Here is a 23732-nt window from a genome sequence, read left to right on the forward strand (position 1 = left end):
AACAAAAGGTAAAGGAATTGTTACCAAGTTCATACTTGTTCTGTTTGCCACAAGACAGGCCAATAAATTGTGAAACGAGATGTTGGGGCAAGAAATAGTAACTTTATTTGGAAAGCCAGCAGACTGAGAGGATGGCAGACTAACATCCTGGAGAACCATCTTACACAAGTCAGAATTCAGGCTCCTTTTATACTAAAAAGGAGGCGGTGGGGGGTTGGTTGTTGCAAACTTCTTGGTGTCAGGGTCCTTTGTTCTTGCAGCTGTCCAGATAGATCAGGTCATGGTGTCCCTGTAAATCTCCAACAAGATAAATATTATTTTCTATCTTGCAAATTTTTATCTTTATATGAATTGGAAAGTGTTACACTCTTAAAAGTCAGAGCCTTGAGAATGGGCTATCCAGTATATTTCAGACTATTGGCAACAATCTTTTTCAAAAGGTGCAGAACCAGCATGACTAAGCACAGGAAACAGAGTGCAGAGTTAGAGCCAAAGGAACAGATGTAATATGGAGTCAGATTAGTTCTTCCGTACTACAGTATCAGTTTTATAAAAAATAAGTTCCAGTTATCTCAGGTGTAAGTGGAGGAAGATTAATTAGAACATTTATGAGATCCCATAACAATTCAAAGACATTAATTTCTATGTGTTTATAATAAATTATAAATAAAATACAATGACTTTTTTAAATAATTGCATTTAAACAGAACATCAACTTTCAGTTGATTATATACTTGAAATAACATTATTAACTTCCTTCACCCACTAATTTTCAAAAGAAAGCCTATAGTTTTCTGTTGTTTTCACAGTAAAAGCTTGGCAGGAAATTTAGTTGCTAGAAGCAACAGGAACCACTCAGAAGGTTTGAAGAATCATGAAATATGCTACTATTGGGTCCTTGAAAAAGGAAAAATATTTGTTTCAGGAGCTATTTGGAAAGTTATACTACTTGACTGCAATGATCAAGATTGTTCAAGATCAACCAAAGGTCAAATGTCCTTCCTGATTGAAGTTGTCTATTATTTAAAATAGCTAGAGAGAGCAATGCATCTACAAACAATAGGAGGAAATATTTCAATAGAAATAATAAATATAGTTTTTGAATTTAATTCATTAACATGTAATTACTACTGCCCTAGAATTGATCAGCCTATGATTAAACTATGGAATTTGTCATTTAAACTTCTTTCCTTGTTGACAGAATATCTAAGGGACACCAGTCCCATTTGGTACCAATTTTCTGAGGAGATGCTGTGGAATAAAATTCAACGTTTTCTTATTTGTATGGATGCTATACTTTATTTATTTGAGGGCTCTAAATTTACTTATTTTATAGCATTTCATATTGCATTCAAATTTTTTATAGAGTAAACACATCTTCTACTGCTTATTTTTTGGTTGTTTTTCTTTAATTTTTGGATTTGAGAATGCTAGTGGTAGATTCACCTTGAATTCTTGTGTGTGTGTGTGTCCCACCTTCTCTTTCTCAGCTCCCTTTCTCTTTGGTATATGTATATATATATTTAGTTGCCTTCTTCTGACCCATTGTGGTTCTCAATCAAACGCGTTATACTATCTGCCTGGGAATCCCTTCCTGTGGTAATATTAGATATATTACAGATAGAATATCTAATCAACAGTCAAGTTTTCACATCTTGATTATGAACTTAGAACTTGTTCACCTGCCTCTCCACTGTGCTCAGGTTCATATAATAATTCAGGGCCCAAACAGTGGTCAGGCCAGGCTTTTCAGCTGCTTTCTTGGATGGAGGTGTATCACCTCAGGCTTTGTTTTGAGTCAGTGAGCCCAGATGCTTTCATTCTGTATCAGTTTAGGTACTATGTTGCCCACTCCCTGTCCACTATTGTAGATTCATTATGATCTTATTTAATGTTACTGACCTGTATAGAGCTTATCCGTGGTCTTCCGTGTCCTTTGTCTACTGACTGGGTTCAGCCATGGGAGAAGCCATCCAGGGATAAATGGGAAGGGAAGAAAAAGAGAGTGGCTGAGGTATTGTTGCTTTAGGTAGTTCCCTGAATTGTATTGAACTGACCTACTTTTTATTGTGAGAACCTATCCTTCCATGTTTGGGTAACCACTGATCCCTTTCATAACTTGGAGTCTAAAGTGGTAACAGCTTTCCGCTGGGGTGCAGCAGTAGCCCTAGTGATTTTGCTGTATCTTGACATTGCTTGTCAATCAGTCCCCTTATTAGACCTTCCTGAATTATCTTAATTTCAATGTATCACCACTTTCCTGCTGATTGATTGATAAGCCATCTTTCTGCAGGAATACTCCAATATCCCTTGCTTGATTCTGATACAGGAGTCTCATTCATCGCCGATTCAGATCTACTTACCCCTTTGAAGTTCTCTTCTGTATCTGTCCAATGCAATACTTAATTCAGTTTGTGAGTTTGGGCTATTATTTATTTTCTAAAATAATTCCTCTATCATTGCTATGTACTTTGAGCAGGGCGTAGAGCATGTTCGTTGTTCATAAAATGAAATTAAAATATTATAGTGACTGATGTCTTGGCCCCCTCTATTTATGCAATATGAATATTTTGAGGCAGGAAAAGCAAGATACTCTACTTGTGATAGGTGGGGGGGAAGTACCTTCAAATTATCCAAGGAGCTATTTATAGGAATGAAAGTTAAATGAGTGTCTCTGCAGGCTTACTCAGTGAGAACACTAGAATTTTTAAAGTGGTGTAGGAATAGTACATTTATAAAGGTAAATGTAGGCCATGTTTGTAATATCCTTGCTTGTCGCATGTATTTCATGCCCTAGAAGCCTAACAGATTCAGAACAGAAAACCAGGTAAGTGCATGAGAAACTGGAGCTGAATTGGACGATGGCTTCAGAATCAGGCAGAGAGAGAAGAGAGAGCTCCTGCAGAGAGAGGGCTCATCAGTCAGCAACTTCTGGGCTGTTTCTGTCACATCCTCACTTGCTGTGATTACCTCAGGCCCTGAAGTCCTAACAGCTGATCATTTAAATTTAGAGAGAATGTCTATGAAACTGCACCGAGGTACATAAATGCCCAGAAAACATCAATGGAAATTTATTTAAATAATTCATTTTGTTACAATTCCATAAAATGTATTTATTCAAGAACTCTGGATTCTGATGAGGATGCATATTTCAGCATTAAATTTTATTAAATTGACTTTTAAAATTTCGGTTGCACAGCATTTTTTTTAAGAATAAGGATGATTTTTTTTTTTTTAAATGACAGAGGAAGCAAGTGATTTGCCAGGTGGGCAAAAGGGTAAATTTAATCTCTCCAGATGTTTGTAATTCTCACCATATTAAAAAGAAGAAAAAATAAAGGAAAAAGATATAAGGAAGAAAGGAAGGAGGGAATAAAAATAAAGAATGAAAAAGACAGGGATGGGGGAAGGAAGGAGGAAGAAAGAAAGAGCGAATTCAGAGCCAACTCAATTCTCATGTTTGTACATTCTTCCCAAAGAAAAAAGGCATTGCTTGTGTTTAGTATTCAAATACATTGATAACCCATTTTTATGCTTTGTAATTAACCTACTGCTGCACCTTCTCAATATTTAGAATCTCCACAGCTCCCCATGGCCTTAGCCTTTAATTCAGGTACCTCTGTAACAAGTCAAAGTGTATCTACTGTATCCTGATTCTTTGTCAGGAAAGCTTTGCTTTGCTTAAATCAGATTCTGATGTGATGAAACTTGTGCAGAATAAATATTGTTTGTGAGAGCAACTAGTTTTCTAAGGCCTATGAAATGTGACAGTATCCAGTTTACTGATAAATTGCAGTGTAGCAGAAATGATGATGCTACAATAAGTATTGATTTCTTTTGTGCACAGAACTCATTTTGCTACAGCTTGTGAATTGCCTTCATGAGCTGGCAATCTTTTAAGTATAACTTTGTGTGTCTCTTCCTTCATTATTGCTTTTATTTATTTATTTATTTTTACTACTTCACATTTTGCTATCTTTAAAAGAGGTTACCAAAGAAAAATGAGTGAAGGGAAAATTTAGTGGTAGCACCACAATTTGGAGGGAAATAAATGACTTTATTAGGTAAAACTGAATTTTGGCCACTACCTCCAAAAACAGACTGTAAAGAAATAGCTTTAAAAGAATTGCATTAAAATATCTTATAGAAAAGTAGGTAATAGAATGACTTGAGTTCTATTCTAAAATCAGTAGCTTTACTTTGACATTTTATACTACAATCAATACAAATATTTTACCTGCTGTTGATAGTATTGTAGTTTTATGCATTTCTTCATGGGAGATCTGCTATTTTATGTGTGAATGCAAAGAAAATACCTTTAGAGCTTAACTACCACCATCCTAAATTGCCAATTCATATTTTTTGTTATAAGGTGAAGATTTAAAATATCTTATTATTATTTTGTGTATGTTTCCTTAATTTCTTTATATCATTGCAGCTTAGAGTAACTGTTTAAAGTTAAATATGTAGTAAAATATTATGTTGTCAAAATTTCAGATTCTTATGAAATTATTACTCCTTTTTTAATATTGGCTGGCTTCATCTTTGTCAGAAGGTGGTAGAAACACAATTCTGAAGCATACGAGAAAAAAACATATTTCAAATTAGCTTACAATAACTAGAAGAAAATGCATCACTGCAGTGTCTGAAGGCATGAAAATGGAGAAACAGGAGCAGAAAGCCAAAAGTACAAAAAGAAAAGGAAATATATATATATATATATTTTACAAGGCAACATAATAACATAAAGGAAGCAAGAGGCTAAATTTGAAAGAAAGTTAAAATCTAATTGGAAATCATAATGAAAGTTGACATTCTGAGAAAATAATTTTAGGATGTGGAGGAGCAATGTGGTAATTTAACTATATGCAGGTATATACGATGAAGACTCTGGGGAGAAAACAAGAAAGAGAAGATGGACTATAGGATGGATATAACTAGAGAAAAAAATACAAGTGTGGAGGAAAGAGAGTGTTGACTCCACCTAAAAATTATGTTTTCCTAAGTTAGAGACCAGGAGGATAGAAATACAGATTTATTTAAATAAAATTATAGAAAACATTCCAAATCTAAAAAAAAAAAAAACTCACAAAAATCTAAGAAGATAAAAAGCACACACTGTTAAAGAAGTAAAATAAAATCCCACATGTTAGTAACTGTTTATGTATTAAGTGAATTTTAAAAATCTTATACATTTTTCTAATGTTTACCGAGTCAACCACGAACATGATAAAATAATATCAGTAGTCCAGACCCACTCATCCATTTCATAGCTAAAGTCACATAGTAGTCTTAACCATGTATGAGTATATATATGGCTATATATACATATATATGGAGTGTATATGGATATATGTGCATGTATTTACATAAGGATAGATAGATGAATAAATAAGTAGAAGATAGATATATGCACTTCTGCATGTATAAATGTACATGCATATATATATGTGTGGAGAGAGTATAAGTGTATGTTTATATTCACACGTATGTCATGCACATACATGCATATATAATGAAAAATACAAATAGTACACTTATTTAAAAATCTTTCTAATTGTGGTTATCATTGTTATTTTAATTACATTTAATAAACTATGTTTAATTGCAGTTCAAAAATGCTATTACACATTTTTAACTGAATGAGGGGTTGCAACTGTGTACAATGTATTAATTTCTGGAGATTACATTAAATAGAAGTTTAGACCAGATAAGTCACTCTGCTGTCACAATACTTGAATTAAAATTTTGTGACCTAGACCAGTTACTCAGTTCCCGTTGCTTCAATATCTTGATCTCTAATAAGAAATAATAATCATACTTGCCTCATATAATCATTCTGACAACTAAATATAATAAAATATGTAAGATATTTAGCATAGAGAGAGCACTGAGTATGCATTTGTTGGTATCATTGTTATTACTAATACTGTTATCACTACTATCTCCACAATCTAGAACTCTCACTCAAGCAAATTTTTGTTGGAGGAATAAGAATATGTCTGAAGTTAGCAAACCTAAGTCTTAAAAAAAAAAAAAAAACACATACAAAATATTGTTTTCCTCAAAAAATGATAAGTCATTAGTAGAAAATCACTTATGTAAAAATGTAGAAGAAAGACTTACAAATTACCAAGATAAGTTACAGGAATATAAACACAATTTTTACTAATTCTATGTTCACTTTATCCTTGCTTGAGCAGTAAATTTATTTATGTTTGCACATACACACACTCACAAAACATACAACTTTTTAAAGAAGAAATCACATGTATAAAAATCATAATTAAAATTAACATGATATATTTTATTCTATCTTGTTACATATATTTGAGAATCATTTTTTAAAAGATAAAATAAACCACTGATTACAGAGCAAACATTGTGACACATATATTGTTTTTGGTATTATTTATAAAATTTAAAAATTTTTGGACCTTAGTTATATGTCAGATACTATTGAAGATAATTTTGACTTATATTAAATCACAATCCATTTGCTAGTTACTATTTTTAATCTTCATTTTATGGAATAATAAAGTAAATGCAGAGAAATTTAATAATTTTCTTATGGTTTTATAGCTAGTAAGTGAAAAATCCAGGACTATAACCTACTACCTTGTTTTTAATATCTGTATTCTGCCTCTGTGTTTTCTGTCATTTCTCTTGTCATTGGATAAGATTTTTTCCCTCACCAAACAGGGTTGACAAAGAAAAATAATACAACTTTTTAGCTAGAAAAGTAAATGTATATCCATTTTAGTACATATAGTATTACTAGTTGTTCGTGTTTTTATGTCTTAGTCATCAAAACTTTGAGAACATTTATTAAATAAAAGCAATTGTTTACTAACCTTTTCAACAATGCAGTAATACTGGAAAGAGTGACAATATGTGTATTAATGCCATTTACTCATACCTCTTATACAATACTTTCATAATAACATGGAAGCAAATAAATCCTATTGGCTATTAATGATTTTTCATAAATCATTTAGTTTGTTAAACTAAAGATGATAGTATTTCACCCCGTGAGAATGTTTAAGTTTATTTTTAATGAAAATATGCTGAGAAAAATATATTGAATCAAGTTTACTGTTACAGTAAATTTTCTGCAAGGTCTATTATATAAATTCTTTGGTAAGAATAAGAATATTTTGCTTCACTTTTTTTCAAACCTTGAAGATCAAACATTGGAAATATTTTTAAAAGCATTGAAAAACAATAATGACAGATACATGTAAAACTAATTTTATTAACATGTTATTTACTGAAACTTACTCAGTTGGTTTGACAGTAGCACTAAGAATGGGATAAATCTATAATACTTGCTATTAAACATCAGTTAGCTTTTCATAATTGAAATGAAGCCTTGTATGTTTACAGGTGTACTTACTAGATACATAATGATAAAAGTGAATGGCCTCTGCCTAAACGATGGTTCTATTAATGTAATAAACAGAAAAGAAAAAAAATTTTTTTCTCTGTTATTATCAGATGTATCTGTCAGATGATTTGGGCTACAATCAATGGAAAGGCAAAATCAAAATCAATCTGGGTCAAAGTATACATGGTTTATCATCTCATATAACAGGAATTCTAGAGCTTAGAGAGACTTCAGGTATGGTTCATTGAGATATCACCAGTAACATAATTTTCTTCTAAGTCTAGTCTGGCATTCTTGGTGTTGATTGTGGTTGCAGCAGATACAACGTATAAATAATAATACCTAGGGGAGGACAAGAAATCATCCTTTCCTGTTAGCAACAGTCTCACCCTCACATCTCATTGGCCCTGACAAGAAAAATGATATTATCATGAGCAATGTACACAATCATCTACGTGGAAAAGATTTTGGGAATTAACTGCAGTACTGGAAACACTCAGCATAACAGAACAAAACAAAAAGTACAAATAGAAAAATCCAAAATGGTTTTACTGAGAGAGTAAATTTCTCTGAGTCCTTCAAAATTTGCACATTTTATCCACATTTTTTGTTTCACTTCATGATTACTCTCGAAAAGTAATTTAGTTGTCTGAGGAATGTTAAAAATTATTTTCTATAAGTTTCAATATGCTAAATAAACTATTGTCCTGTGCAACTCTTAGCTGAAGTTACTCACTAAAATTTCACACTTGGAATTTCAGTACTTTTTTCCCCACATATGCCATGTATCCTGGATGTTGGAGGTCACATAAGCGATAAGCCCAAACATAGGAATTTTGAACTTACTTCCATCATAGTATCTTTCCACAATGCATTGTACTTACTTATTTTCCTGAATCACTACCCCAAGACTGATTTTTCAGAGTATTGCTCTGCATCACTTTTTCCCCTTCAGCTTCAATGGCTAGAATAGTTCCTCATGCAGAATTGCTAAATGGAAAAATGTATCCAGATAGAGGCAAGGTAGGGGTGAGAAAATAAAACAAAATTATAGAAAGCTGGATTTAGGGACTTCGTAGTGTATCCAAGGATATCTGAATGTAGATAATTATTTTTTAATCATTATATTAGATAAAATATCCTATCATTTTCTCCTTAATGTAGCAAAGAATTTATTTCATTTGTAAAATTGTCAGTACCCTTATCACATGTGCCATTTGATGTCTTTAGTAATAGCTAGCGGGGGCTCATCACTGTCCTTTGCTCTAGATAACATCCTGTACCCATCCGTTTCTTTGGTGGCATGTGTGATTATTTTTCCTCAATAACCTTTGATTGACTGCCAGAAATGTCTGTTAGCTTAGTCTTCTCTTCCTTATTTAGTTAGCTATTCCTTTAAAACATAAGTCTGGCTAGATGTAACGATAAGCAGGCAGATGGCTCTAGAGCGATTCTTTCCTGATAAGGAAATAGCTGTCCCTGAAGATGTGTCTCTGCAACCATCCTGGCCCAAGGCATAATGTATGATCTGTGAGCTTGTATGGGATACCTTAGTCTCATGACAGAAAAAAATTAAACATAAACACTGATATGTAAGAATAAATAACTCGTATTTCTGTGTGAATGTTGTATTTCCCGGCAGCAAAGGGGCGTAAATAACATAAATGGGTAGAAAATTGAGTTTATCTGGGGGAATGGAATATTGCTGTTGATAACTACTCAGTTATTACAGATACATGAGAAAACTGAAATTCTGAAACTAAATTTAATTTGTACAGGGTTATTGAAACTCTATGTGATGTTATTGGGGTCTTTACTCATTCTATATAAACCCTGCAGTCCATTATATGCATGAAGTCTGTATTTTATCATTTTAGGGACTATTGTGTATTTACATGATGAAGAATGGTAGTGCATATATTGCTGGAAGTTGTCAAAGGTCAGTACCTACTTATATTTGATTTATTCAGCATTTGTTGTCAATTTAAAAGATTTATTGAGGGTTAAGTCAGGACAACAGGTGAGGCAATAGTGTTAAAAGATGGTGAAAGATGTCAACATGCTGAAATCTTTGAGGAATTGTGATTCATTCTTGTTTAAAGAATTTAATACAAGGACTAAAATTCACTGCCTTGTTTTAAAAGTAAAATTTTAAAATTCAGCATATTATACCAGGGGCTGAGAGGAGTGGAAAGTGGGAATTATTGTATAATGGTTATGAGTTTCTGCTTGTGGTAATTAAAAGTTTTGGAAATACATACTAGTGATGATTGTACAACATTGTGAATGCAATTAATATCACTGGATTTTATACTTAAAAATAGTTTAAAAGGTAAATGTTTATGTATACTTTAACACAGTAAAAATATTAAGACTAGCATAACAAATGTGAAGACAAATTTATGAATATATATTCAATAAGCACTTCTAAGTTATAGCATAAATCCAATATTAAATAAGTATTTTGAATATCATGGTAGGATGAATCATGTACTTTTTTCTCCTATTCTTTTTGAGAATGTTAGACAAGATTTTTAGGCAAAATATATGTACAAGTGGAGTAACCCTCTGTATGTGTGTGTCTTCTCTCTGCCTGTCTGTCCAAAGTAGGTTTAACAGTCTGTAATAATACTCAGTATACAGGATTCATCTTACTTTTAATAATAAGCTCAAAAATTCTTTAAAAATGGCTTTCAGGCTACTGAATCTCTTTCTTTTCTCCAGGCGAACTTACTCCTAACCTGTCAGCAAAACTCAAGCTGAAGTTTAGAATTACTTTGTCATTCTTGCTTATTTCAGTATTTTAACTGTTGTTAATAATTTTTCACTTTAAAATTTCCTCAATACCTAACTCCTTTTAATGTTTACTTCCCCAGGGGTATAAAATTAGTTTTGGTCTCTGGATAAAATAATTTTAATGGATAGAATATCATGAACAATTAAATGAAATAATTATGCATCTTTGGGCAAAAGGGAACCAGTTAAAAAATAAAATGCACTTAATGAGACTCCTAAGCCTATTTTAAAAAAGTCTCAATTTGAACTATGTTATGTATCTGTCTATTCTAAGAAAATGGAAAAGACAGCAAGTGAGCTATAAACTGCAGTGTAAATCTGACACCATTGAACTACTTCTAATTTTTAAGAAGAGAACATCTAGCTCTTTTGTCCCTTATTACCAACAAATTTATAGAGTCATATAGATGTGAGTGTGAATCTATACTCTGTATAGTGTTAATAAATAATTACTAACATTAAATCAGCACTTGCATACATTGACTGAGATGAGGATTATGGCATCCATCAGGTAGTATGCTATTTTCTCAAAGATTGAATTGACTGTTGCCTTATAATGGTTAATTTTCAAAGTATCTCTCACTTCCAAATCTTCACATACATTGAACAATACTTCAAATGTGAAATTTCTCATACAGTTGTATGATAGATGATTCATTTTCAAATGACATTCACCTAAATTTTCTCAAAATAAAGTGAAAATAAACTTGGAATTAACAGGTTGGTGTCCAAGTTTTCATCTTACCCTTGAATACTTACGTGGCCATTGGAAATGCATTGGGTCTCCATCGTTGCCACATCTGTTAAAGAAGTACACTAATAACATAGCTAGAGTTGCTGAAAGAATTTAAAAGAAAATACACCTGGAAACGATTGGTGAGCAATAACATATTTTAAGACTATAGAGTAATTTTAAAAGTTTGGTCATAACATTAGGGCTGTAGTTTAGGACAACAAGGTATCCCTTAATTCTAGATAGGTGATTTAATCTTTAGTATGTTTACGTATGTGATATAATTTGATATATTTAATGAGATTTTTATAAGCATAAAATCTTTAGCTCTCCATACATCTTGTTTAGACATAAAGTCCTGCTCTTCCACATGATTTCCATAACAAAACCTGGGTGTATGCAGGTGGCTCCTTGGAATTTTTCCAGATTTTTTTTTTGTCTCATATTCTGTGTAGCCTTTCAGTACACTCTATGGTATGAGACCCATGGCTGTACCTTAAACAATGTGCAATGTAAGAATAAAAGGATTGGGCAACTAGCCAATAGATGGCATGATTTTTCTTCTTCTTGGAAATGATACATAGATGTAGAATATCCCAGATTGTAACAGAACAATTTAAAAGAACAATTCATATCAGTCTACTTATAGAACATCATTTAAAAATCATTAGAAATAAATGTATAGATTTTCTAGTTAATAACATGAAAAGACAACAAGGGAAGCTCGATTATGCAATGTGATTGTTTACCTTTCTGTCATCCGTCAGATTGTACTTCTGCCTTGTATTTACTCAGTCAGTTATAATCTTTGTACTGTGATCTGTGAATAATTTGCTAAACTCTTTAATGAGTTTGGGTGAGTTGGCAAAAATCTGATTTACAACTGCTTTTTAGTTAAGTATTTTAATTCAGAGCAGAAATTCTAATGATGGGAATTTCTTATACTGCTGGCCACTGTGTGAAATACTACTCCAGTCATGCCAGAGAAAGGTTATTAGCACTCCCTTAGTAAGCCATTCATTAAATCAACAAGTATTTACTGAAATTCACCTTTGTGAAATAACTGTAGTCTTCCCTTACGTAATCGTCAGTAAAGATGCATCGGGCAGTAGTGTTATCACCAAAAGTGACCATCTACTGAAACCGAATATCTCTCTGGAAACGTCCAATTTACTGTGGGTGGTTTAGAAGAGTATCATTCCCGTATTTTCTTCTGTGTTTGCTTCTATAACCATACATGTTAAACTACACTGTATAAACAGAGATATAAAAGCAGATTCTTTCAATCCTTTGTTTGAAAATAATTCATGGAATATATAATACCTATTTGGTATACCAAAAAGACCCTCAGTAATTTGTTAATGTAAGATACACTGAGTATAATCTTGTAAGTAAGATATATTTAGTGAGAATAATTTGTTAAAGTAAGATCTATTTAGTGAGGCTCACTCCTGCATGGCAGTTCTGTGCAAGTCACTTTAGTATAAGCAGTTTGAAAGAGATAGTCATGATTTTTCTTACTGTAATTTTAACAAGGTGATGTTTAGGAGCTTTGTTAGTATCTACAGATTTATGTCAAAGGACAAGAGAACAGATATTCTCTCTGATCTTTCAACTTGCTCAGCACAAAATCCTCAAAAGCTTTGCCTACCTTTTTTTTTTTATCAGAAATACTACTGTTTATAATAAAATACGGAGAAAAAACTACCAATACTAGAGTAAGTTAATGTACTACAGGATTCGTATTCCTTTTGTTCTGAGCTAATTGCCATTAGATATAAAATCATATACAAAATATATTCTAAATGTTAGTATTTAAGGTACAGAGTTAAATTGTTCTTAATTTTACATTTGTGTTTAGGAAATGACTTCTCTATTTAAACAAGTTAATTTACAAAGTGACTACATATAAAAACATATTTGTAAATACGTATAATCACAAACTTACACTTTTGTGTGAAATATCTAGAATTTCTAAAAACAAATTCTAGTAACCTGATTTGGATATAATATTGACATGAACTTTCACTTATACTCTGACTGCAATTTTGAAGCAGCATTTATTTTTGTCTCTTAATAAAGGCTAAGGGGCTAAAGTCTGCCTGTTTCTATTTTATTTAGTATCAATTTTACTTCTCAGTACACAGTTTTTCCTGTATTCTACTACATCATTTTGTATAAGGGACTTGAGCATCAGGGAGATTTGGATATCCATAGGGGGATGTCCCAGAACCAATTCCCTGCAAATACCAAGGGATAACTGTATTCCTCCAGGAACTGTAAGTGAGAGCAGTTACCTGTGTGCTCTTGCAAATAACAGTTGGAGGAAGTAGAACAGAACAGAACTCGGAGAAGTGGTCCACTTCCTAATGAGAGAAACTGTGAGAAATCTTTTACAGTTTCCTTGTTAGATAACCTGCAGGTAAATTGATTTATAAGTGAAAGATAGTTTCTAAAGCTGTATTTTAGATGTTCCTTCTTTTAAAAAGGATGTTGAACTACATAGGCTACTAAAAGTTGATGTTCAATTTTGTATCTCTTTGTCTAGAAAAAAATAACTGGGCATAGAAATATATTTTAGGAGACATTATTCCCTTTCTTTTTTGGGGGAGGGGGGCAAAGGAGGTAATTAGGTTTATTTATTTTTAGAGGAGGTAGTAGGGATTGAACCTAGGACCTCATTCATGCAAAGCATGCACTCTAGCTCTTTGAGCTATACCCTCCCCCTATTTTGGGAGACAAAAGCAGACAAGTAACGGCTGTTCAACAATATGTGTCTTCATACACTTTAACTGGTGTGTGTGTTTGTGTGTGTTTGTGTGTGTGTGTGTTTAAATCCAGGGCACAGCAGTTAATAGCAGCAACGCTTCACACACACTGATTCAGCACTTAATTTTTACTAGAAAACCCCAACTGTCTTCTCTCACGGTGTGAATGTTTCTGCCTCGAGGACCAGCACCATGTGTTAAATTCATTACAGTCTTTCATAGGATCCCAGGAGAGTTTATTCACAGATGTAGATTTACTGCCAACCACCCATAACTGTCTGTTTGGCCTTCATTGTGAGCACAAAGACAAGAAATTATCCACTGGAAATCATTCATAGCGGTGTATTAAAAATAATAAGCATCACTCCTAGTCAGTGATGCTGGAGGTTTATAATTTCTGACACTTGACTCTGGTTTTGTGGCAGCCCCCAGGATTTATGTGTAATATCATATGTCCTTTCAATGTCTCACAGTAGAGCCTGAGTTTTTACAGCTTGAAAGAAAGCTGAAGGATGCTGGTAGCATAGATCTGTCTATTTATTGATTTTCCCGTAAGTGTATTTAATTATTCAGTGAAGGTTCCACTTAACAATCTCATCTATTTTTAACCAATTAAGTTCACATTAAAGATTTACCAATATCATTCTAATAATAGAATGAATCATGGCATTCAGCCAGCAAGTGCACAGTCCTGGGAGTCTATATCCTATAGTGCGTATAAAGATCTAAAATAAGTATGCTTTCAGACAAACAATAAAATATATATGTAGCTGTCATCCTACAAAGAATTAGTTATTTAATTATTGAAGTGTTATAAAACTGTATGTCTTCTTGACATTCGTATAAATATTAATAGATGAAAATATTCTTACAGGAGTAGAAATCTTCAGATGTGATATTACAAGTCTTAGAAAAAGTATGATCATATAAGATTAAAGGAGGCAGTGTAGTAATAATTCACTGAAGAGTCAGAACACATAATATTTCTGTTTATCATCCAACACATTTACTAAAATGTAGGGTCCTTATTTCTTTTTATCATTGTATTCCTTTTATTGCCATAGAAAAATATAAGATTAAAATAATTTATTTTAAGGTAAGTCAGTCCCAACTATCTTTTTTAAAGGGTCATAGAATTTATGAATTAGAGAGCTTTTAAAAACCATATATTACATACAGTTCATTTTTTAAAAAAAAGAATGCCCACAGTGGCTTACTCAAGGTAATCTAATATTAATAATATTACAGGTAGACCTCACACCATTTTGCCTCTTAATTCAAGGCTATTTCTACTTGTACTGTATTTTATAGCCCCACACTCATAATTTATCTCTTTGTTGTGTTGCACTCACATGCCGTTTTCTCTGAAGCCTAATTTCACGATAAATATTCACACGTGCAGGATATGTTACACTTGGTTCCTGTTACCTGTATTCCTAGGAGGAAAATTCAACTTTGCCTTATATTGACTTCAGTAAGCATATGCCTTAGCACTGACATATATTTAATTTTAAATCTACTTAAAAACCAATAGTTCACACATGTCTGTGATTGCTTTTTGCTTTCTCATTTTTGTTTGTTTTTGAAATGTGCACGTAGCTAGCATTATTTTCCTATTGATAAATTATTTTCCTCCATCTTTTTTATCTTCCTCAACCCCTTTTCACTTTGTTACATGTGATGTCAGCTTGGAGTCAGTGGATATCAACATGAAAAACAGTAGAACAAAATAATAAAAAGAAAATCTCATGAATGTTCAACTGCTATGGGGGCAAAATCAATGATACAATTAACTTTATCTTTATTGTTATAGACTGGAATTACAATGTTCTGTGGTAAAGTGCAAATAATATGAGAATTTCAGTGTAAAATGTAGACTACCACAAACAGTTCTTTCACAAATCCTAGTCTGCCTATGGGTAACTTCTTTTAGAAGCTTAATGTTTGCCATTCCAGGAGTAATTTTTTGTATAATGCGTGTGTTCTTTATAGCCATTACTATTGTTACATAACACACACACATATTTTACATAAATTAATCAGTATATATATATTAATCAGTATAGATACATAGAGAGAGTTACCAGTTTTGAAATACATGTTTTATAACCTATCAGTATATAATTGGCATTATCTGAGGTTGGGTTTCCTAGAAGCAGACTCTAAGGCAAGATTTCAAGTGAATATAATTTATTGAAGAAATGCTCCCAGGAATAAGATTATGCAATTTAACAAATAAAAATATGGCATGCCTAGTGAAATTCAAATTTCAGATAAACAGTGAATATTTGTTTGAAATATCCAAGGCATTTTTATACTAAAATAATGTTCATTCTTTTTTTGAAATTCAAATTTATCTCAGAGTCCTTTATTTTATCTGGTGACCCTATTTAAGAGAGAGGGAGTAAAGAAAGACAGGGCAAGGGAAGGAGCTAAGCAAAGATGTGGAGTCAGCTGGATGCTAGCTTCAGCCTGAGTCTTTGGGGAGTGCTGATTCAATAGGGGGTCTGAATTACACTATGAAGTTGGTCCCACACTAGGACTGACCTTTTGTACTGGTATTACTCCGGGAGTGGCTGCAGGCTGTGTGGGGCAGAGGTGGGATTAGGGAGGAACTAACCTCCTGGATGGGTAACTCCCATTTTAACAAGCACAATTCCCTAGAGAAGATGGTAGCTTTGAGTGGTTAGTGGGCACTGGTCATATTAAATATAGACATGTTTATGTGTTCAGGCTTACAGACCTACAAAAGTACCTCACCTTCCTTGCAGTGATAATACTTAGGTTTATCCTATCCAGTGGATCTGGTTATCAACAAAACATAAGGAATGCCTTCTTAGAGCAGGTGTCTAGGGCATTTCATAATCAAAAGGTGGATTTACGCTTGTTCCTGTTTTTCATACTATCACCTCTTTGTCTTTTAGGAGTTTTAATGATTTTTACTCATAATTGAGACAGTTGCATCCTCTGCTTATTATTCTTGCAAAACTTAGATGGAATGATTTGTTGAACAGAGTGAGATGAGTAGTTTATTTATGTGTTCCCGAAGTTATACTCTATAAATAAGTTGTGATTTGTATAAACACTATATAAGAGTTCTAACTGGAGTAACCAATTACATTGTAGTATCTATTGGGTTGTTATGTTACTACTGATGGAGAACTATCATTTCTGTATTTACATGTTAACTTCAAAGATATTTCAGCTCTGACCAGAATATCTGCATATATAGGTCTCCTATGCCAAGCGACATTTGCCTGGTCTAAGGACAAAATAGTTGATTTCTAAACAGCTAAAAGCAGGTCATAGAATATTTTCCAATGAACCAAAGATTGGGTTAAGAAAATTAAAGGAGGAAGACAAATGAATTATGTTAGAAAAAGATTAATTTCAAATGATAGAAAAAAAAAAAAACAGGAAACAACAAGTTCAAGTTAGGATTGAAGCCTCAGGTGTATAGACTCAAGTGTAGGATCTAGTGGAGACAAAGTACAGAGGTAAGGGCAGGTTGGAAATAAATGCTGAAGGTTTAGGATTATTGGGGAGTTTAGATATGTTTGGGACTTGCCTAATGAATTTCTGGAGTTTGGTTTAAAGGACAGAAGTTAAAGGGATGGCTCACTCAAAAGAAATTGTTATAAAATGCTTAGTATTTCATGAAATGCAGTATCATTTAGCATACTTCCCATGAAAATAATATTTTTGTATCATTTAAATAAGTCAATTAACTGATATTTTAAATAGTTTGACAATATTAGTTTATTATAAAATTAACATGTTTCTTCATGGGATTTTGAAATATGAAAATGTGCAGGAAGAAAGTCACCCTTAGTGAATCATTTTAAGGAACAATTATTAACCCTTTTTCACTCTCTTCTTGACGTCTTACTGTGTATATTATTTTTATATAATTATAATCAAAATGGTGTATATAAAATTAATTATGCCAATTAAAATATCTGTTCTTCCTGATTTTAAATATTTGCTGCTTGCAAGTAATTTAAAAAATGTAGAAACAAATGTAATGAAGAAATACAACCCAGAACCTAAAATAACAACTGCTATTTTAGTATTTCAGGTTGTGTATTATCATTCAAGACTTAAAAAATCAACAGTGATTCCAATAATTCAATATAAATATCATTTTTACAATGAAAAAATATAATGCTCTCTTCGTGTGTGAAAGAGTGAGCTATATTTTAAATTCTATTCAAACAAGTCCTATTTTTAAAATTCTAGCTATTACTTTTACAAGATAAAGAACTAAATTGAGCTAAGAGGTGATCAACAAGTCCGGAGACCCTGTGAGATTTGTGAAGGGAATAGTGATGTTCAAGAAAGCCACTTTCTGTGACGTGCAGAGAGAGGAAGTAAAGAAGCAGTTGAGTCTCCCACTGTCCCACCTTTGTTTCTGTTCATGGAATCTGTATGAAACAAAAAATCCATATGAATTTCTGAGTTTCATACCCCAGATGATTAAGTAACAACCACCATTTATATTAAAAATGTTAGAAAATCAGAATATATTGCTAATTCCATAATTGTATTTAATCTATTAATGTATAAATCTAAGTTCAGTGTTAGAACCACAGAATATGGTCTACAGGATGTGGCCTCATGGCAGAAACACTGATCAAGAAACAATAATTCAAAGAACTATTACTTATCAAAATTGAGTGTCTACTTGTTCTTCTCAAGTTAAATCATGTAGGAAGTTATCATCGGAAAAATGACTCAAACACATAAAAAATCATCAACATGCATTTTCAATATTTTAAAAATTAATTTTCCATTTGATATATAGAACCCTATCATTTAAAAGCTAGAAGAGGTCTTGGAGATTTTAAACTATGCTCAGTAGAGCATCCAGATTTCACAAAGGGGACATCAGAGTATGATGCTGATGTTCACTGAGTGGCTCTAGGTCCTTTGCTCCCACCGAACCAAAGCATATATACTTTGTAGCCCATGTATCTTGGACTTTCGCCCAGAATCTCATTTGGGAAAAAGAAATGTTTTGGCTGCTTTAAAAAGGAGGTGAAAATTTCAGATTTAATTTCAGCCAATTTTATGTTATATGGGAGAAATTAATGGTCGTTCCAGTCAAGTTCACACACTGGTTAATTCAAAACCAAGACTGAGTCTTTCTAAAAGGGCTGAGTTCTTTCAACTGCACATCTTCACTGTCTGTGTGTATCTGAAGACCTGTCTTCTGAACGTGCTGGAATAGTGTTCTTCTCACTACATCATAATGATGTTTATGAAATATGCAGTGTGGTTTAGGATATGGGGAACATGAGCAGTTCAACCATTATAAAAGATTAATATTCTTAAAGTTTTTAAATTAAATTTTAATCCCCCAAATTCATTTCTCTAGATGGGGGCATTATAATCTTGATAACTTTTCCATTAAAGTTAAAAAAAGTTTTAAGCATATTACTGAAAAAGAAATGTATCACTACAATTTAAAACATATAGTCAGTCAGTCCTAAAAATAAAAGTTTTTGGCTGAGTTAACCTCTTCTGCCTGAGTCTTTGTACCTTCATCTGTTTTGGGAGGCAAGGATTAAATGATATAAAATAATCCTTTCTGTCCTGTATCATGTAGTATGCTTTGCATTGCAAATGGAAGGAAATGCTCATTTAAAGGTTTAATTAATGGGGAAATTTATTACCACACATAATAGAAATTGCAGAGATATGAGAGACTCTGGAGTTGATTCAGCAGCTCAAGAATGTCATGCATGACCCAAGATCTCTCCATTTCAGTCTTGTACTCTTATGGTTGAAGACATTCCTGGCTGGTAACAAGATGACTAAAGAAGTTCTAGGCATCATACCCAGACCCAGGAATGCCCTCAAGTAAAGGGGAAAAAATGTAACTTCTTATGACTTTCTCATGAAAGATAAGAATGTTTTTGTAGACATAGTTTTGCTAACTTGCCATCATATCTGATGGATTAGAGTTGGCTCACATGAATATTCTTGTACCAATTAATGGCAAGAAAGATGAACTGAACCAACCATGCCCACTCTTGGGATTGGGTATAGGTTCACTTTACCATGAAATGCTTGGCTGTATGCATGGCACATGAAGGTGGCCACCTGGAAGAAATTGGGAATCTGTGACCAAAGAGAGAACAGCAATGAATGATGATTAGGCAAATAACCATGTCCACTACACAATGCTCACAGCATATGGCTATATTTATAATCAGCAATCATGAATGGTAATGAGAACAGACAAAGTAAAACTAATCTGAATTTGAACAGAGTTCTCAAATATCACTCTAGGCATTCCTACCCAAGCCTTCTCTAACCATTTAAACCTTTGTTAGAATCAGCTTAAAAATAACAGAGATTTGCATTGGTAATACTAATCTGAATACTTTCAATGAGTTAAATATTTAGGTCCCATGATGCTTAATGATGCATTAATTAGAGAAAAAATTAAATTCTGAATACCAGTAACCAAATGACCTCAGGAAATTGGCACAGAAAATGACCAAAGCCTTTGCCCAACTGTAGACCTTCGCTGTCCTTGAGGACTTGAAGGCTGGAACCAGCTCTTGTGTTACCATTACTTAAGCAGTGCTAGCAGGGAACGCTGTCTAACACTGAGTGGCATATCAGGATGACCACAAACACAGTCCTGAAAATCAAGCTCACGTTGCCATGATCATAATATAAAATGATTTCACTGAGCAGATTGGATGAGAGCAACTAAGAAATAAAACAGACAGTTATAAACAATGGTAGACAACATTTTCCAAATCCTTATTGTGAGGTGCCCAGCAGTATTTTAAGTGACCTAAAGGTCTGCCACAGATATAGAAGGCAGGTGCTCTTATTATTGCAGTCATCCTCATTGTCTAGAGGAGAAAACAAATGAGTCATAGAAAGGATAGGAAGGTCATACCCTTAGTAAGTAGTGGAGCTGGTAATCCCACCCAAGCAGCATGGCACCAGGGCCCACATACTCCTAAAATTTATGCTATCCTGCTAGTGCTATAGCCTCTTTGCTAACAGAGGTACAAGGGAGAAGAAATGTGTAACTTTAATATGAAGAACTGGCTTTATTGTTGAGAAGAGAAAGGGATTTATGGAGCTACTTAAGAAAGAACTTGGTAAAATTTAATTATTTTATAATTCTGGAAGATATAAAATGAATGCATACAAATTATTTTAGTATATCATTTAAATAGTGACTTATTTTTCTGTTTGTAGTATAGTATGTGCTTATTTATATCACTGAGTGAAATCATTTAAAACCACATTGCACCAGTTCATTTCCAGACTATATAGTTCTTAGAGAATATGGAATGTTGGTGTAATTTCATAACACTAGAATTCCAAAATTAAATTTATAAATGTATTTTAAATATGGGTCATTTTTCCCCTAAAAATAATGTCCAGTATTTTTATTAAATATGCAGTTGGCCTAGGGAATACAAAAGTGTTCTTCAATGCATGAATGACTGAATGAGTAGATAAATTTAACTTAATAGCTTGGTAGAAATACTTCTGTCAGTCCCACATTTTCCTTGTATTACTGAAAAATATTTTCTGTTCAAAAACTATTTTTGGGGACACTTGGAACTTGTATAAGGCCATAAACATTCCAGAACTCTAGGCCGCCCATACAGTAACCCCTTGGTATTTGTGGCTGATTGATTCCAGTACCCACTACAGATACCAAAGTCTGAGGATGCTCAAGTCACTTATATAAAATTTATATAACCTATGCACATACTCCTGTATAATTTAAATCATCTCTGGATTACTTATAATACCTTATACAATATAAATACTCTGTAAATAGTTGTAAATGAACTACAATGAAAATGCTATGTAAATAGTTACAGGTGTGTGGCAATTTCAAGAAGCAAGTTTTGCTTCTTGGAACTTTCTGGATTTTTTTCCTAATATTTTCCATCTGCAGTTGGTCGAATCTGCAGATGTACAATCCGCAGGTATGGAGAGCCAACTGAAACCAAAGTTAAATATTGAGGATCATATGAAGAGCATTTTAAAGTGATGGAAGTTAAGAATAAGAAGTGATTGACAGTGAAATAAAATAATGAAGGAAAGACTTAAGAAGTGACATTAGGACAGCAACAGGTTTCAGGCATACCTCGTGATGCTGTGCTTCACTTTATTGAACTTTGTAGATACTACTCTTTTTACAAATTGAGCAAATCTATCATGCCATTTTCCAAAAACATTTGCTTACTTTGTGTCTCTGGGTCACATTTAGTTATGTTCACAATATTTCAGACTTTTTCATTATTATTATATTTGCTATGGCGATCTGTGATCAGTGATCATTTTGATGTTATTACTGAGACTCCGAAGGCTCAGTTGATGGTTAGCATTTTTTAGCAACAAAGTGTTTTAAATTGAGGTAGAGTCAGTTACAATGTGTTAATCCCTGGTATACAGTCATACATTTACATGCATATATTAATTAAGGTATGTACATTGTTTTTTTAGACATAATGCTACTACACACTTAATAGACCACAATATAATATAAATACGACTTTTATATGTACTGGGTAGCCAAAAAATTTCATGTGACTCACCTTATTGTGATATTCACTTTATTGTGGTAATATGGAACTGAACTTACAATATCTCTGAGGTCTTCCCATAATTCCCTTCAAAGGCAGCCTTAAATGACATAAAAGCAACCCGAGGACAGCAATTTCTGGAAAACAAAATCAACAAAAAGACATAACTGGTTGAAATTGCCATTGGAAATGTATTGTGCCTGAGAAGAGAGAAGTTATCACTTGACATGGGGTGTTGTCTGTATCATGTCAGAACTGCATCAGCAAAGAACCTGTAAATTTTCTAAACAGTAGGTGAATATTTGTGGATAGTGGGAAAGGAAGGACCCTTGGTCACTATTAATCTGAAAGAGAGATAATGAAAGGAATGTTTTTGCAATGTTTGCACTTTTATATTGGCATACATATTAATGTAAAACAATGATTAAGCCTTCCTAAAATTAATAGTTTTATAATGAATGTAATGTTATCAGGCACAAAAGTGATAGCACAAGAGAATACAGCCAAAGACATGCAGCATTTCTATGGTAAAACTTTCAGGACTAACTAAAAGCCTGCGTTATAAGACAGTATAGAAAGGCAACAGAACCCTTTCCAATCCGCTAAAATAATGTTCTGTTTCTCTCAATCCCAAAAGTTTTCTAGAATAATGTGACTGTATGTCTTTTTTTCTTCAAATTATGTTTTTTTTTTAATATTGTTGCTTGAAATCATTGGTAAGAGGACAAATTAACATCTACTTCGGTTCAAATGAAGTTAGCTGCTTGCCTGCCAGTCCTTTTAGTCATTTTATTATACCTTAGAAACATTTTATCTAAAGGAAAAAAAAAAGATTGAGTGCCACTGGATTTCTAGAATAATCAAGGGGGCATTAGCAGCTTGGTTTTCTTAGAAATCAGGTTCATTTTTCTCCTCCAACTTAATATCATAAAAATGTAAAGGCAAATGAAATGTTGTAAATTCATAGAACAGTCTCCCTGGGAAGGTACTATTAGTGCAGAATTGCTAACCACGAACAAATTACTGCAATTAGTTACCTGAGTGGCATTGTATGGTCACTCTTCCTCACTAACGTTACATGAAAACAGGATTTGTGTTCCTTACCTTAATGTTAAGACTCTCTGAGTGAATGAAAGAAGATATTTAATGATTGTTCATTTGACAAGGTGATTTAGTGTCATAAGGAGTTCTTCAGAGTTTAGACTCTTGTAAATCTAGAGCAATTATAGGTCCTTTGGGAAATTCAACTACATTTCTATCTTTAAATAGGAGCTACCAGGAAAACCACTCTATAAGCTAGCTGTAGAATAAAAACCATGCTTTTAAAAAATAATCTTGAATTCTTCATTCTGAAATGTCTGCATAGTCAGGAACAAATCAGAAGTACTTCAGAAATCAAGATATTTCTAGGCTCTAATGAGGATAAAAGGAGAGTGAGAACTGTCTAAAATTCATATATTGCTCCCTCTTTATTT

The 23732-nt window shown here is 33.0% G+C and overlaps 1 protein-coding gene and 1 long non-coding RNA gene across 2 annotated transcripts in view; one reads left to right on the top strand and one right to left on the bottom strand.

Moving 5' to 3' along the window:
• The window catches only part of ZNF804A (zinc finger protein 804A), a 244206-nt gene that overhangs the window by 58727 nt on the left and 161747 nt on the right, over positions 1-23732 (top strand). The gene's annotated exons all lie outside the window — the stretch shown is intronic.
• Positions 81-11707, bottom strand: LOC135321147 (uncharacterized). Its single transcript, XR_010380642.1, has 5 exons — positions 11666-11707; positions 10943-10983; positions 8272-8377; positions 1903-1947; positions 81-297 (listed from the first exon to the last, which is right to left on the bottom strand). It is a non-coding gene; the product is annotated as an uncharacterized LOC135321147 (long non-coding RNA).

Source organism: Camelus dromedarius, chromosome 4 (assembly GCF_036321535.1).
Source record: "Camelus dromedarius isolate mCamDro1 chromosome 4, mCamDro1.pat, whole genome shotgun sequence".
NCBI lineage: Eukaryota > Metazoa > Chordata > Mammalia > Artiodactyla > Camelidae > Camelus > Camelus dromedarius.